This window comes from Triturus cristatus, chromosome 8 (assembly GCF_964204655.1).
Source record: "Triturus cristatus chromosome 8, aTriCri1.1, whole genome shotgun sequence".
In the NCBI taxonomy this organism is placed as follows: domain Eukaryota; kingdom Metazoa; phylum Chordata; class Amphibia; order Caudata; family Salamandridae; genus Triturus; species Triturus cristatus.
In genome coordinates this window covers 1,415,381,996-1,415,398,625 of record NC_140591.1, presented here as the reverse complement: position 1 = coordinate 1,415,398,625, position 16,630 = coordinate 1,415,381,996, and positions in this window count along the sequence as shown.

Sequence of the window (16,630 nt, the reverse complement as noted above, 5' to 3'; positions counted from 1 at the left end):
GCCACTTAATTTTCACAGGCATAATTCCAATCAGGGCAAGCAGGCGCTCCCAAGCTCGTCAGCTCAAGGGAGCCTTTTTAAATGGTAAAAGGGGATAGGAGCACACTGCCATCACGTCTCATCGTCATTACCTCCAGGCATCTTGGTCGATGTAGTTCAAAGTTTTTCGCTCAGTACAAAGTTCAGATAATAATTGGCTAATGCCATATTTTTTGTTGCGTATCCCTAGACACGTGTTTCTGGATTCCTCCGTCATCGGTAGGGAAAGAGTTCGTAGGTTGCTGGACATGCTGCCGCTTAATTTTCACAGGCATAATTCCACTCAGGGCAAGTAGGCGCTCCCAAGCTCGTCAGCTCAGGCGGCTCGAGGGAGCCTTTTTAAATGGTAAAAGGGGATAGGAGCACACTGCCATCACATCTCAGCGTCATTACCTCCAGGCATCTTGGTCGATGTAGTTCAAAGTTTTTCGCTCAGTACAAAGTTCAGATAATAATTGGCTAATGCCATATTTTTTGTTGCGTATCATACTTGATTGATCCTAGCCATGACACATCTGTGTGTATTAGAATGTTTTATTCGCATTCAGTGGAGTGTTGGAGCTGGACCAGTACAGGGCCCTGCAAACCGCACTTTATATTGTTGCTCTGTGGAGGGCAAGCCAGAGTCCTTTAGGGATTGACAAGTTCATCGGAAGAGGAAGACATCAGTCCGCATTGTGATTGCTGTGTCATTGGTAACAAAACAAAATATGGCAGTCCATGTCGAGGTCCAAGGTGAGTGTCGCAGAGTGTATGGGGAAGGTGATATTCCAGGGCATGAATCAGAGGGCAGAAGCTAGCTGAAACAGGCCATATGACGGAGATGAATGCTACCACTTAATTCTTGACGCAAAGCCAGATTCATCGTCATCTTTGTCCTCTGATGTGTCAGGTGCGTCAGCATGTGGGTGGTGGTATTTAGTCTGCATCACTGTGTGACACTGACACTTCAGGGGGCAGAGATGTGGATGTTGGGGAGGTCCTCTTCATCATCAGTGCTGTGTTTTTGGGTCTGCTGTGCAGGAGGTGTTGATTGCCCCTCTGCAATGTGAAGGGGAGATGCAGATTGACATTGTGCTCACATGTATGTTCACGCATTGTACAAGTTTACTCACAGACTGCATGACTGTTTGTGAGGAGATGCCTATTTGATGCGGGACAGTTGACATTTCTACACCATCACAGATGTGAGGTTGTACATGTACATTATCATCTCACAGTTTCCTGCTATGCCAAATGCGAATGGCCATTTTCTCCACACAAGCGGCAGCAGTTGTGTCCTCTGTTCTGTTGTGAAAGTGTGGCCGTTTGTACCACTTTGTTGTCAATGTTGAGGTGCTAATGTGTGTGTGTGCTGCATTGTGGGTGAGTTGCCCCTTCAGCTCTGATTTGGCTGGCACTTATCCCGTTCAGGCGGGTTCCTCTTCTTCTCCTTGCCCTTCCCTGACCCCAGGATCCCAGGCTGGTCCTCCGTGGGGCTTGTGGGGTTCTGGTCGTCCTCTGTACTTGCTCCGACTACCTCCATGGTGCTTTGGAAGTTTTTTGTGTTCTGTATGTGTATTTTTGTTGCGGCTTTTATACTGAATTTTGCAACCTGAGTTGTGGGACTTGCAGGCCTGGCGCTCCTTATTGCTGACTTTTTTTATCGCAATTGGGCCCATCGCAACTTTTTTCACGTTCGGGCTTGGATTTTTATCACCGTCCCGGTAATGTTATCGTGGACATTTGACGCGTTATCGGGTAACTATCGCATGTTACCGCCATGTTAAGAATGCGATGTTAACACAGACTTATTTTCCCGCGATAGACGGCGATATGTAAAATTGCGTTAGCCTTTTTTGGCGATGATTATCGCAGGTTCTTGAGAATATGCCCGCAGTGTATGTAACCCAAAAAAATGTTTACAATAAAGTTGTCATATTTATTTATCCACAGACCATACAGGTAGTATTTTCCAAACAAAAGTAAGAAGACTAGGTGTTTGCCTATTCTTACATTTTAGGACAGATCTGCAAGCTCTTGTACCAAACTGTTCTTTTAAGCTTATGACACTTTGTTTTAGATATAAAAAGAAAATCATCTTCCTCAAACGTTCAGCGCGGATTTGAATTTTGTGCAACTTTGAAAACAATTTGCAAAAGTGTGAAAATTGGCAATTTACACCCAACAATGTTTACTATGTTATGGGTAAACATCTGGGAGCTGAACTGTAGGTCCCAGCTGCTTCAAACTTCAAGATACTGGATGTCGATGGAAACAAATAAACTAACCATGGCAAAAATGGATTTCTGATGCAAAAATGTATGCGCTACCAGTACCAAGAAACCCTTTGAATGGTGAACAGGTAATTAAAAAATAGATGGTTATATGATAGGTTTATGTATAAACACATAGGCCCTAATTACGAGTCTGGCAGTTCGTGGACCATCAGACCCGCAGGAGTGCAGCAGTGGTGGTCCAGCCATCGCCACACTGGTGGTCCGACTGCCCCATTACGAGTTGGGCAGTTGGATCGCCACTGCACCGCTTCAGCTGCCAGGGAACCGCCATTCCCTGTCAGTGGTGTGGCAGTGAAGGCGTCAGTAATATGCTGGTGGTGCTGCTGTGGCACTTCCATGAATATTATGAGTTTCAGAACTGCCAGCTGTGCCATGGAGGTCTTTCTTCTATGAACAGGCTGGTGATCCTGATCGTAGGGCTTCCCTGTTGCCCGTGCATGGGGACGCATGCAGGGGGGCACAACATGTGTCTCTATGTGTGCATGCACCACAGTTTCTGCATGGCATGTGGCCGTAAAAAAGTCTGCCAAATATGAAGAAACTCGTAATCTGGTGTTGGTGGGCCCACGGGTTCAGTCCTCTTCCACAAGGCCAAACTCATAATCAGATTTATAGGGGCCGATTACGATGCGGTTGGAATATGAAGGTCAGATTCCTTTCCGACCGCCTCATTACGATGGAGGCGGTCAGAAAGGAATCCGAACCGAATGGTCATTCCGCCTGGCTGCCGACGGGCTTGGAGAGCCAGTCCGTCAATCGGAATGCGGCCAGTAATCCCAAGATCCGCTCTTTCCACTCTACGGATTACGATGTTGGGTTTCGGCAGGATTTCTGTGCCGGACTTTCCGACACAGACAGGCTGACGTAACTCGACTTTTGGGGGGCCCCCAGCAGGGCCCCTTGGGTGCACAGTTGGAGGCCCCTGTTGATCCACCTTGAGGTGCCTGCCATGGGGTGCTGGGATTAACGGCACCTCCTATTTTACAGTGGGAGCATGCATTCCGGCCGGAATACATGCTCCCTTTGTAAATACTGTATCACTTTATTGAAAATGGATGCATACTCACCTAGCTTCCTCAAACAGTTTTATTCATGAAGACCATTGGCATCATTTCGGCTCATGCAGTAGTTCTAATATGGGTGTAGCACAATTTGCTCCTATTTTATCAGTAGCACCTATGAAGAGTAAGATCACAAATAGTGCTAAATCTCGGCTTGTACCACCAGGTCCTATCTGGACAATGTGTTTAAAAGAATACAATAATGTTCTCATGTATTAGTTTCTATATTTGTCCCCTCTTTAAATCGGATGAAAAACAGAAGGCTCACTTTGTTCAAATGCTGTTTTTGCAACCCTTTTTCTGGATGGGTCTAAATTAAAACGTTTGTTGTGAAAAAGAAAGAGAAGGATCCCCATGTTTTAGACCTTCATGTCCCAAGTAAATATTATAGCTGAAATACTTGCAAGCTCGAGAAGAGACCAACACATTCTGGCAACACAGGTGCCATCTGAGAGGATATCTTTTATAGGGCATGCAATGTGTTGGTCAATTGTGATTTGCAAAGATCTGGGAGCATAATAGAAACCCATAACTTGGTGTAAATGGAGTCTTGTAACACTAAGCTGTGGTTTTGAAATGTCATTTGCCAGGAGCTACTTTCTGTTATGAGACCAGGAATAGCTGAAGCAATTCAGATGAGGCATCTGTTGTCTTTGAAGAATCTCCACTGTATTCATGAAAACATTCCAACTCCTGAAAACCTGATTGAGGAAATTATGTAAACCCTTATACCAATTACGGGCCTCAGTACCAGCGCATCTGTGAAAAGAATTTGGGCCTGTAATGGAATATAGGAATTAGGAGTTATAGCGGAACACTGGGAAACCAGCGCATTTCATTTGGAGATTTCGGTTGCTGGATGCTTTAGAAATCACAAAATGAAACTACATGGAAAGATGGAAAGGAACTGGTGAATTGCATGCAGTATTCTTATTTCCCCCTGTAATGCCACATTTCCGAGGCGGAAACTCAGGGTAAAAATTCTGATGTAGCGCTTAAAAGGTTGAAAATCGTAGGGGTGCGTTATATTCACTGTTAGTCGGCACCCGCATATAATCAAATGTGTACTCAGGTATTTTGTGTGCAATGTATTAAGAATTGTATAACCTATATCGATTTCAACAGAAGTGTTAGCTATGTACAAGCATATTGTGAATGTATTAGAGAAATGCATAGAGTTAGTTTATTTGAACAATGTGATGCTAAAAACGTGTAGTTTAGAATTCGTGTCTGTATACTGTTTAGTTTGACCACACATGAAAGAAAGACGTAAATGTCAGTACTGTGATTTAGACATGCTTGTGTAACCGAAGTAGTGGCCAGAATTCGCATATATCGTTGAGGCGAAAGGCCTGGTATTTTCTTATGTTAGCCAAGGGCAATAGGCCAAAAGGGATTTATTCCAGTAGAGGTTTTAGGCTGTAGTAAATTGCAAGGTTAAAAGATGCGAAGTATGTCTGCCTTGCATGATCTCACCCCAGGTGCAAGGACAGTTGCTCGTTAGTAGAGAAGCTCTTTGTTCATGAATTGACTTATGTAGTAAAAGCCAGACATGGGAGTGCATTGGAATGTGCCAATCGTAACTCCTAGTGCGGATGGTGTCTGGGACTCAAGGCCAAGCGATGGACGATGGAACTGGACAGCGCTCTGTGGAAAATTACTGAAAGACGACCCCGCTGAAGAGGAGGTGCAAAAGGGCGTGTTCTGGGACTTGGGGTTCTGTATTAGGGAAAGCGCCCCGAGGGTGGAGGCAGATCAGAGCAGCCCAGAGCAGAGAAAGGCGAAGAGCTAGAGGGGGCAACTTAGACTAAGCTCTCTAAGTGAAGACTTCTTAGGAAGTTTCACTCTGACACCTTTCGATTGAGGGTCTCAAGGGATTGCTAAGTAGGGATGTCATCTAGTACAGAGTAGGGACAGAGATGGTATGGTCCAGTGTCCCTAATATCGACATTGGCCTGGTAGTTTTCCACCTCATGCTTTTAGAAATTGTGCTTTTAGTTATTTTTAGCCGTATGCGGATTCTTCGTAGAGTAGCATTTGTGTTAGTGCCTATGTACTTGCTGTGCCTCGTATTGAGGACTTTGTATCTTCAAATCTTTATGCTGATAATAAAAGCCAGAGAGCCAAGAGATTAAGTCTCGAGTCCTTGATTATGACAAATTGCTGACAGCATTTTTGATAATTGTGTTTATTCCCTCCACGCTATTGGGCAAGTAAAAAGTTCCATCTGACCAGAGTGGGTTCTAGTAGATAATTGCGAGATACTAAAATGGGCCGGAGCAGTTGGTAGCAGAGACGGATGGTTACTTCCGATAGCGAGGGACGATTAGATTAGATAAGCATAAGTGATCCTTGAGGCCCAAAAGACGATAAGTGATGGTGAATCATCAGATGGCGAGTAGCAGACGGCAGCAGATGAGCATCGACGGCGAGTAGCAGTGCGGCAGGAAGCAGCAGTTCCAGGAGTGAGTATGAAAAATGAGATGTTGTAGATTGCGGTGTTGATTTGTTGTGTGATGTCTTGCGGAGTTGATGTGTATGTCGTGTGATTGTGAGATCAGGCTGTGAGCGCGCGCAGCCCGGGAGTTGTGGTGTAGAAGACACCTGAGATAGAGTTTGTTGACCACCCAAAGGAGATCGTGAGGTACCATCGATCACCTGGACCGAGATAGGGGGAGCGAACATGTGTGTGTATGGCAACTTAACGCTGGTCGTGGGTTGTTGTGTGCGGATCGGAGTGTTAGTAACCTATCAGTGGCGATCTGTCTGGCCGGACGGGGGCAGACGGGCGCCAATCGAGGTCAACAAGGTCAAGAGACTGTGGACGAACAGTCAGAGGCTGTGGACGGACAGCCAGAGAAGTAACTTAATCGGTTATTTCAGTGTATGAAAGGGACGAGAGCAGGCGTGAAACGTGTTTTGAGAAGGGAACTGCTGCGAACGGAGGAAGGTGACGTCAGAGAGTGTCGCGCTGTGATAGGCCGGTTGGTGTGAGTCGCGCTGTTATTGGAGGATTTAAGAACAAGAAGTAAACAGAGCGCGAAATCGAATTCACTCGTCATGAAGTGTCTTAGGGTTTTGCGAGAATTGTGTAGAGGCGAAAAGCATGTGGTTGTGCGAGAGGGAGAAGAAGCCCCTCCCGAGGACACCCCAGCACATTACATTGCAAAGAATGTGGGGTTACATACTATAGTTTTGATTGAGAATTGGCACAAGATTACACAAGGGTAGGGGGAACTAGCTTTCCCGAGGTATGGCTCATTTAGACTAGCGGTGCTGTACCAGCTGAAGTCGGTGATGGGGTCCTTAAGACCCTTGCCAAGACCGGCACAGTTTGAAGCATTACATGCGTGGATTAGAGCAGCGCATGATAAGGAAAAGGGAAGAAGTCAGGAAAGGATGAGGAAGTCGATCAGGGCATTTCAGGATGCCAAGTGGGACGCAGCGGAGAAAAGATGGAGAGTGCAGACAATTGAGGAAGAGAAACTGTATCCCTTATTGATAGACTCGACGGGGATAAGGCATGTGAAAGCACAGGATGAAGAGAGTGACTCTGATGATGGAGTATTGCAAAGATTGATAGACGAGAGACCACCTCCTTATAATCCAGATGAAGCAGACGATAGGTGGGGTGAGAGAGGGGAAACTAGAAGAGTAACAATTCAACCCGAGACTCGAGTGGAAGTGTTGGTCTCATTTGAAACAGAGAGTTCACGGAGTCAGTCTGAGGCTAGTGGGAGGATTGAGAGAGAGGTGAGGTTACCGGATGCATTGAGGGTACCGGTCACCATTGGACCAATTGTGTCGATATACAGTCCGGAATCGGAGGAAAGAGAGAGGTCCGAACAAGTGGCAGAAAGAACGAGGAGAGAAAGCGAGGAAAGTGGGTTGGAAGGGGCAATGGCCCGACCTCCAAGCCCTGTACAATGGAGTACACCATTGGTAGCGGTGTCAGACACATCTAGGGGCGAAGAGGAACAGAGACCGGTGAGACCGAGAAATCTGATGGAATCGAGATCAGATTTAAGGTCATGGGTACCGTCAGAGAGGCATCTGAACCCGAATGTGGTCCAATCGGAGAGAGCTCGGGATAACTTTAGGAGTTATTCTGCTCCTATAGAAGCACCAGAAGAGAGGAGAGAGAAGGAACCAGAATGTGAATATGACGAGAGACATGGAGCAAGTTGTCAGGTGTTGAAAGGAGCCTTGAAGGCAAGCATGATAGACATAGTAAGGCTCAAGGCAGAGGTAGACGAAATCATATATGGACGTCTACCTCTTGAGAGAATAGTATCCTACAGTACGGATGAGCTGTTTTTTGTAGCGAAAGATGTGACTCGGAAAGCACGAATGGCACACGAGAAATTGAGGGGATTGGCGAAGGAATATGAGGTAGATTTAACCAAGACTAGGGCGTTGCAAGGAAGTCATAGGATGCATTATACCGAGCGGGAGCTGGAGGAGAAGAGGGTTGTTGGATTGAGGTCACATGCCAGAGAACTGGTTCTAGCCATGCGGCCATGGCTGATGCTTGAAAAATGAGAGGAGAAATGGTCTAAGAAAAAGACCTCTAAGGGAGCGGAAGGAGGAACTCCGGGTGAGGGGTTGTTACTAGCAAAGACCTTTCCCCTGAGGGAAGTGGCGAATGGAGGATATGTGCATGTACCATGGAGCAGGGGGGATTTGGCATCATTTACGAATGATTTTCCCAGTCTCAGGGAGAAGCCTGCAGAGTGGTACAAGCAGGTTGAGCGCTTTGTTAAGATTTCGAAGGAATTATGGATTGATCTGAATACCTTATTTGATATTGTGGTTCCGGGAGATTTGTGGAATGCATGCAAGGTTGCCGTTGATTGGCTGGACTATGAGCCAGATAGGAATTCGATTACCAATGGTCCGTCGCCCGCGGTGATGAGGCTGTATGATAAGGTAATTACCTGGTTGAAATCGAAGGTTTCACCTCAGGACATTGATTGGGTGAAAATAGACAGGACAGTGCAGGAGCCAAAGGAGACAGTACATGAATTTTATGAGAGACTCTTGAAGGCTTTTAAGCAGTACAGTGGTCTAGATGAGCTGGAAACAAAGGATATGGGACAGTTTGTGTCTAAGTTCGTGCTGGGTTTGAAGCCTGAGGTTAGTCTCATGATACAGCAGCATTTGATCTGTTGGCAGAATAAGCCCGTAGATGAAATCTTGCGGTACGCCAGGTACTGCACGGATGAGATTGAGTCGAAGCACAAGAAGATGAAAGATAACCTATTGCTCATTCAGATGCAAGCTGCTCAGGGACCGCCGAATGGGGGTCCAGTGGTAAGGAGACAGGGAAACTACCAGACAGGGAATCAGAACGTGCAGGGTCAGGGAAGGCCGAGGCCCGTAGACCCTAGGACAGGCATAGATGTAGCAATACTGAAAAAGACGACTGCTTGTCACCAGTGTCATCAGGTGGGACACTGGAGGCGCGAGTGTCCCTTGAACCCCTATAATCAGCCACAGATGGAGGGAGGAATAGTTCAGGTCCCTGGGGCGGAACAGGTACAGACGGTGACTACACCGAGAATGATGCAAGGGGGGACCGGCATCCCGCAAGTGCAGATTCCCCAGCCACCCAGGATACAGAACATACAGCAGGGAGCTCGAACTTATTTGCAGATGCCCATGTTTGAAGTAAGCGAGGAGAAGGATATGGATTTGCTGGCTCGGTTGAGTTTAGGCCAAGATGATGACTGCATACTTAGGGCCATTCTAGAGGTAGATCAGAGAGGACCCTTTGTGGAAGCAGAACTCGATGGACACCCTACTACCTTTTTGGTTGATACGGGGGCTACCAGGTCAACTATAAGATCGGCGGTAGTTCCGGGTGTAGCCCTTTCTGGAGAAAGCATACAAGTGGTTGAGTGGCGAACAAGAGGCTAGTTAGCCCCTTGACAGAACCGATTCCAGTCAGGATAGGAAACTTTAGGGATCGACATCAGTTCGTGGTGTGCGATTCTAGTCCTGTTTGTTTGTTGGGAAGAGACTTATTCTGCAAGCTCAATTGCACAATCTACTGTACCCCGAAAGGAGTAGAGGTGCAGACAAGGGATGATGATGCGACCTTTAAGGTTGCAAATCAGCGGGTGTGTGTGGAAATGTACCCAGCTTTGACAGTGGAGGAGCTTCCACAGGATTTGAGGGAGTCAGTATCGGCTGACGTGTGGGACCTAAGTGGAGAGGAGATTGGCTTAGTCAGGGGAGTGGAACCGGTGAAGATACAGGTTAAGCCAAACGCGGAATTCCCGAGAACACCTCAGTATAAATTATCCCCTGAAACGATTGCAGGGATTAAACCTGTGATCGAGTCTATGATTAGGCAGGGAATACTGGTGGAGATCATGGGTAGTCCATGTAATTCGCCCATTATGGGACTGCAGAAACCAAGTGGGAAGTTCAGGATAGTGCAAGATTTGCGGAAAATAAACAACATAGTTGTTCCATGTTGTCCAGTGGTACCGAATCCATCTGTGATACTGTTTCAGATCCCATGTGAAGTTGAATGGTTCACAGTGATTGACTTGTGTCAGGCATTTTTTTCGATTCCCCTACATGAAGAGAGCAGATTTCTTTTTGCATTTAGACTAGAAAATCGTGTATTAACGTGGTGTCGTATCCCACAGGGGTATACGGAGAGCCCATCGATTTTTAATCAGCTGCTAAATAAAAACCTTGAAAGTCTTGTGTTGCCACAAAACTCTGTTTTAGTGCAATACATTGATGATCTGCTCGTCGCGTCGGAAACAGAAGACGCTTGCAGAACCGATACCATTGCGCTGTTGAATTTCCTGGGAGAGAATGGTCACAAGGTGTCTCCAAACAAGCTGCAATACTGTTTACCTGAGGTACAGTATTTGGGGCACAGAATTGAGAAGGGTAAAAGGAAGGTGTCTCCAGATCGCATTGATGCGATTCTGAGAATGCCAGTTCCCTCGACGCAGAGGGAAGTTAGAATGTTTTTGGGAATGGTGGGTTATTGCCGCCAGTGGATCCCAAATTTTTCCTTTGAAGCGAAGCCTTTACAGCGGCTGACGCGAAAGGATGTAAGTGATCCGGTACCATGGGACGACGACTGTTTGAAATCATTTCTGAGGCTGAGAGAAGCCTTATGTAGCGCTCCTGCGTTGGGAATGCCGGATTACAACAAGGCATTTGCATTGTTCTGCTGCGAAAGAGAAGGTTGCGCATTAGCAGTGTTAACTCAGAATCATGGAGGTGTCCGTAGACCAGTTGCCTATTTCTCAGCTACTCTAGATCCAGTAGCTTCTGCGTTGCCCGGATGTCTCAGATCCGTTGCGGCAACAGGTGTCAGCATCAAGAGATGTGAGAGCATTGTGATGGGTCATCCTCTTACTGTGCATGTGCCACATTCTGTTGAATTGTTGATGACTAGGACTAAAACACAGCACCTCACGAATAATAGGCTGACTCGTTATGAGCAAGTTATCCTTGCAGCTGATAATGTGACACTGAAGAGGTGTGCTGTTTTAAATCCTGCTACATTGTTACCTGTTCCAAATATAGATGATAATGAAGATTGTGAGGACCATGATTGTCTCGACGTTACGGAACTATGCACCAAACCGAGACCGGACATTGTCGATGAACCGCTCCCAGTGTCAGATGAGATTTTCTTTGTGGACGGTTCATGTTTAAGGGACAGTGTTGGTCGATTGAGAGCAGCGTTTGCTGTATGCACCATCACGGGGGTGGTTGAAGCCGCTTGTTTAGAAGGAGTACACTCCGCGCAGGTGGCTGAGCTCATTGCCTTGACTCGTGCCTGTTTGGCAGCCGAGAAGATCCGTGTAACTATTTACACGGACAGTCAGTATGGGTTTGGTGTGGTTCATGACTTCGGACAGCTATGGTCCCAGAGAGGGTTTATGACGTCTTCAGGTTCTCCTATAAGAAATGGTGACCATGTACGAAAATTGCTTGAAGCATTGCAAGGCCCTGATGAAATTGCCGCTGTTAAATGTGCTGCTCATACGAAGGGAAATGATTTTGTTTCATTGGGTAACAATTATGCCGACGAAGTAGCTCGGTTTTGTGCAGAGCAGGGATGCAATTTTACGGAGACTCACATTGAGGAAACTGAGGAGGAATTGGTGTATGATCAGATGTTAGCAATGGCAGACTCATGGGAGGAACTGAAACAGCTTCAGGAGCGAGACAGTTGGATACGAGCTGGATGTGAGAAAGGAGATGTGGATATATGGGTTTCGAATGATGGACGAGCAGTGTTGCCGGAAAGTTTGTTGAATCCCATGGCGAGGTTGATACATGGTGCTGTACATCTTGGTAGAGACGCAATGATGAGAGTGTTTCGTCAGACTTGGTACAACCCGAAATTTCGGGCAGTGGCTGAAACCGTGTGCCAGAGGTGTGTCACTTGTCAACAGATGAATGTAGGAAAGAGGACAGCTGTGACGTTGAGTCACATAGGGAGGTCAGGTGGACCTTTCAATAGGATGCAGCTGGATTTTGTTGAAATGCCGAAGTGTAATGGGTTGAGGTACATATTAGTGATAGTATGTGTCTTTTCCAGGTGGGTGGAGGCATACCCTACACGCAGATGTGACACACTCACGGTAGCAAAACTACTATTGAGAGAACTCATTCCAAGGTACGGGTTCCCGACGTCCTTTGAATCGGACAGAGGAACTCATTTCCACAGCGAAGTTATGAAGTTGCTTTGTGCTGCCTTGAATATAGATCAGAGGTTACATTGTAGCTATAGACCAGAAGCTTCAGGGATAGTGGAGCAGGTGAATGGAACTCTGAAGGCTCGGATGGCGAAAGTGTGTTCGTCTACGTCTCTGAAATGGCCCGACGCATTACCTTTGGTCCTTATGAGCCTCCAAAGTGTGCCTGATAGGAGGACTGGGTTGTCACCCCATGAAATCCTCATGGGAAGAGCGATGCGTTTGCCTGCAATACCTGCCACTGCGCTGATAAATATCACTGATGATATGATCCTGGACTATTGTAAAGGCCTTGCTGACGTGGTCCGTTCTGTGTCTCAGCAGGTGCAGACAGCAACGGTTCCAGCTGCGGGTGACCTGTGCCACGATTTGTGCCCAGGCGATTGGGTCCTAGTCCGAAAGCACGTGAGGAAGAGTTGCCTGGATGCTAGGTGGCGAGGCCCGTTTCAAGTGATCCTTATCACGAACACAGCAGTCAAGTGTGGAGGCTTACCGAACTGGGTGCATGCTTCCCATACCCGTAGAGTTCCAGCACCCTTAGAAGATACAGCCCCTCTCGAGAACGAAAATCCAGCTGAGCCGACAGAACCACCAGAGAGGGCCAGTCAAGCTCTAAGGGGTGCTGAAACAGCTGATGGTGCACTGAATCGAGCTGAGGAAGAACGTGAAAGAAGTACTGACCCAGAAACAGGCGAAGGAGCAAGAGGTGCAGTGGGCAGTACGGAATCGAGTTCTGCCGGGGAGGAGGAGGCCAGTGCACAGGGTATCGAAGGGAAGACCGGAGGTGCCACAGAAGCAGAAAGGGTTTGGCCCGCAAGACAGAAACGGGTAAACCTGAAGTTGGTACCGGACACAGATCTTGCACCAGTTTCGGAGGAGCCAGAAGAAGAATCAAGTGACGAGGAGTATCCGCAAGGTACTGTGAGGAGGTCAAAGAGAACTAGAGTGCCAAGTCGGAAGTACGCTTCACCAGAGTGGGCATATCCAGTGACTGATGCCAGGGTTACCGAGCACGGGAAGATTGAGGTCGATGACATTGGTCAACAGTGTCCCGCTCCAGAGAGTGGAAGTGTTGCTGAAAGTTCCGGGACTGGAGATCGAAGGAATTCTGACGATCCACATTCCGAGTCCACCATTCCTGAGTGTCATTCGAGGTATGATCTTGGACAATTTAGAGTTCCCGACGTTCACTGCCGTGCCAGATCCACAAGAACTGATCATCCTTAAGCTCGAGATATTGCAGGGGGTCCTGGAACTGTTGGGACCAGCAGTTATGTTGGACTGATTTGAGAGGGTTGCAAGCAGGGAAGAAGAGAACCTAGATCCAAGTGGAAGAAGAATAAAATTAGGGACTTTCCGTTGTAGAACGAAGAAAAGTTAGGGAGGTTTTGCCTAAGTTCACGAAAGAGACATTGATGAGAAAGAGACTTACCATTTCAGAGACTGTACTGGACATTGAGTATATTCTGAAGATGGCAGATCCTGCAAACCCACATCGTAGGGCTAAATTGATAATAGGCACATTGATAGGGGTTGTGATAGCCACTATATTTGCAGTGGTGATAAGTTCGTACATGGTGGCTCACAGGCAGGAGGGGAAGGTTCAGGGAGCACCCACACCTATTACCCCAGGACAGAGAGGTGTCAGTATCAGAGAACAGGGAACATCGAAATTAAGTGAGGATCGCAGACTCCACATGGATTTGTCGAAGGGTGATTTTAAGCTTAATGCTTATGCAAAATTGTTGTATGAATATGTTGATGCGATGGATGTGAAGGATTGTTATGTTTGCATGCAGTTGCCCGCTTCAGTGGATGAAGGTATCAAGTATCATCATCTCCCATTGACCTATGGGATTTCTTGTAGTTTATTGCTCAGTTTATATTACGACAGGAGACAGTTTGAGTATTTCTTTTCAAACTTTGATAGGTACTTCCTGAAGTTCCAGCAATCAAGCATTTGAATAAATACGATTATTATAAGAAAGAGGACAGACTCCTGAAGTATTTTAAACCGACTGTGAAGTTGGATACTGCGCATGCTCACAGGCATAACCTGACATGTGCGTTATCTGGGACGGAGAAGAAATTCATTGATCAAGTAGAGGACAGATATAGAAAGTTGACCCAGACACGAGACACCGGAGATAGTCCAGTAGATTGGACTGAGGAGGAGAAAGCTCACAAGTCCAAGGGAAGCTATGGACCAATAGCGTTAGATGAAGTACAGAAAGGGAATTTGTGTATTGGGCGGCCTCAATCGGCCACGGAGAAGGTTGCAGTAGGACATAGCACCTGTTCTCAGACCTTCACCCTGGAAGCTTCTGTTAAGGACTTTATGCAAGGTGTGGTACAAGTAATTCCGACAGTGTATTATGTATGTGGGAAGAATGCTTATGTCAGGCTACCCGCAAATTGGTATGGCATATGCTATTTGGCTATCATATTCCCGAAGATTTATCACACAGAGGACTTGGAGTTGTTAGAGACGAGACAACATTCTAGAAGACGTAGGGTCGTAAACACAGGTGCAGTGATTGGTGATATATATGGAGCAATGATACCTAGTATGGGTGTGGTGTTGAATGACGTGAAGATCAGGAGGTTGGCGACTGTAGTTGATACGGCGAGGTCTTTGTTGTTGGTGGCTGGAGAGATGTTGTCGATACGAAATATGGTTATGCAGAATCGCCTTGCGTTAGACGTGTTATTAGCCAAGGAAGGCGGAGTCTGCAAATTATTGAAGGTTCAAGAATGCTGCACATATATTCCAGACAACACGAAGGAGTTAGGGAAGTACATAGATAACATCACAACTATTCACAAGGAGATTATGGATTTGACGGAGGAGAATGTGTGGGAAAAGATTGGACAAGGATTTGGAAGAGTGGGAACGTGGTTTGCGAATTTGGGAAGAGGATTTCTTGGATCAGTGTTGAAGCCAATTATCATTGCTGCAGTTTGTGTGATTTGTTTGTGGGGATGCGTGAAAGCATGGATGTGGTATCAAGGGGGTAAGGTTGAAAGAGCTCTTAGAGCAAACGAGAAAAGAATGGCGAAGGTTCAGGAGCAGCAATATGAGAGTCTTAAGAGAATGGAGGGAGTTCGACATGGCAGAGTCATGACCAGTACGGTTTAAATCAGTTCTAAAGAAGAAGATTGTAATGGTGTGATGACAGATGTCATCAAAGGGGGGAACTGATGTTGCGCTTAAAAGGTTGAAAATCGTAGGGGTGCGTTATATTCACTGTTAGTCGGCACCCGCATATAATCAAATGTGTACTCAGGTATTTTGTGTGCAATGTATTAAGAATTGTATAACCTATATCGATTTCAACAGAAGTGTTAGCTATGTACAAGCATATTGTGAATGTATTAGAGAAATGCATAGAGTTAGTTTATTTGAACAATGTGATGCTAAAAACGTGTAGTTTAGAATTCGTGTCTGTAGACTGTTTAGTTTGACCACACATGAAAGAAAGACGTAAATGTCAGTACTGTGATTTAGACATGCTTGTGTAACCGAAGTAGTGGCCAGAATTCGCATATATCGTTGAGGCGAAAGGCCTGGTATTTTCTTATGTTAGCCAAGGGCAATAGGCCAAAAGGGATTTATTCCAGTAGAGGTTTTAGGCTGTAGTAAATTGCAAGGTTAAAAGATGCGAAGTATGTCTGCCTTGCATGATCTCACCCCAGGTGCAAGGACAGTTGCTCGTTAGTAGAGAAGCTCTTTGTTCATGAATTGACTTATGTAGTAAAAGCCAGACATGGGAGTGCATTGGAATGTGCCAATCGTAACTCCTAGTGCGGATGGTGTCTGGGACTCAAGGCCAAGCAATGGACGATGGAACTGGACAGCGCTCTGTGGAAAATTACTGAAAGACGACCCCGCTGAAGAGGAGGTGCAAAAGGGCGTGTTCTGGGACTTGGGGTTCTGTATTAGGGAAAGCGCCCCGAGGGTGGAGGCAGATCAGAGCAGCCCAGAGCAGAGAAAGCCTAGGCGAAGAGCTAGAGGGGGCAACTTAGACTAAGCTCTCTAAGTGAAGACTTCTTAGGAAGTTTCACTCTGACACCTTTCGATTGAGGGTCTCAAGGGCTTGCTAAGTAGGGATGTCATCTAGTACAGAGTAGGGACAGAGATGGTATGGTCCAGTGTCCCTAATATCGACATTGGCTTGGTAGTTTTCTACCTCATGCTTTTAGAAATTGTGCTTTTAGTTATTTTTAGCCGTATGCGGATTCTTCGTAGAGTAGCATTTGTGTTAGTGCCTATGTACTTGCTGTGCCTCGTATTGAGGACTTTGTATCTTCAAATCTTTATGCTGATAATAAAAGCCAGAGAGCCAAGAGATTAAGTCTCGAGTCCTTGATTATGACAAATTGCTGACAGCATTTTTGATAATTGTGTTTATTCCCTCCACACTATTGGGCAAGTAAAAAGTTCCATCTGACCAGAGTGGGTTCTAGTAGATAATTGCGAGATACTAAAATGGGCCGGAGCAATTGTAAT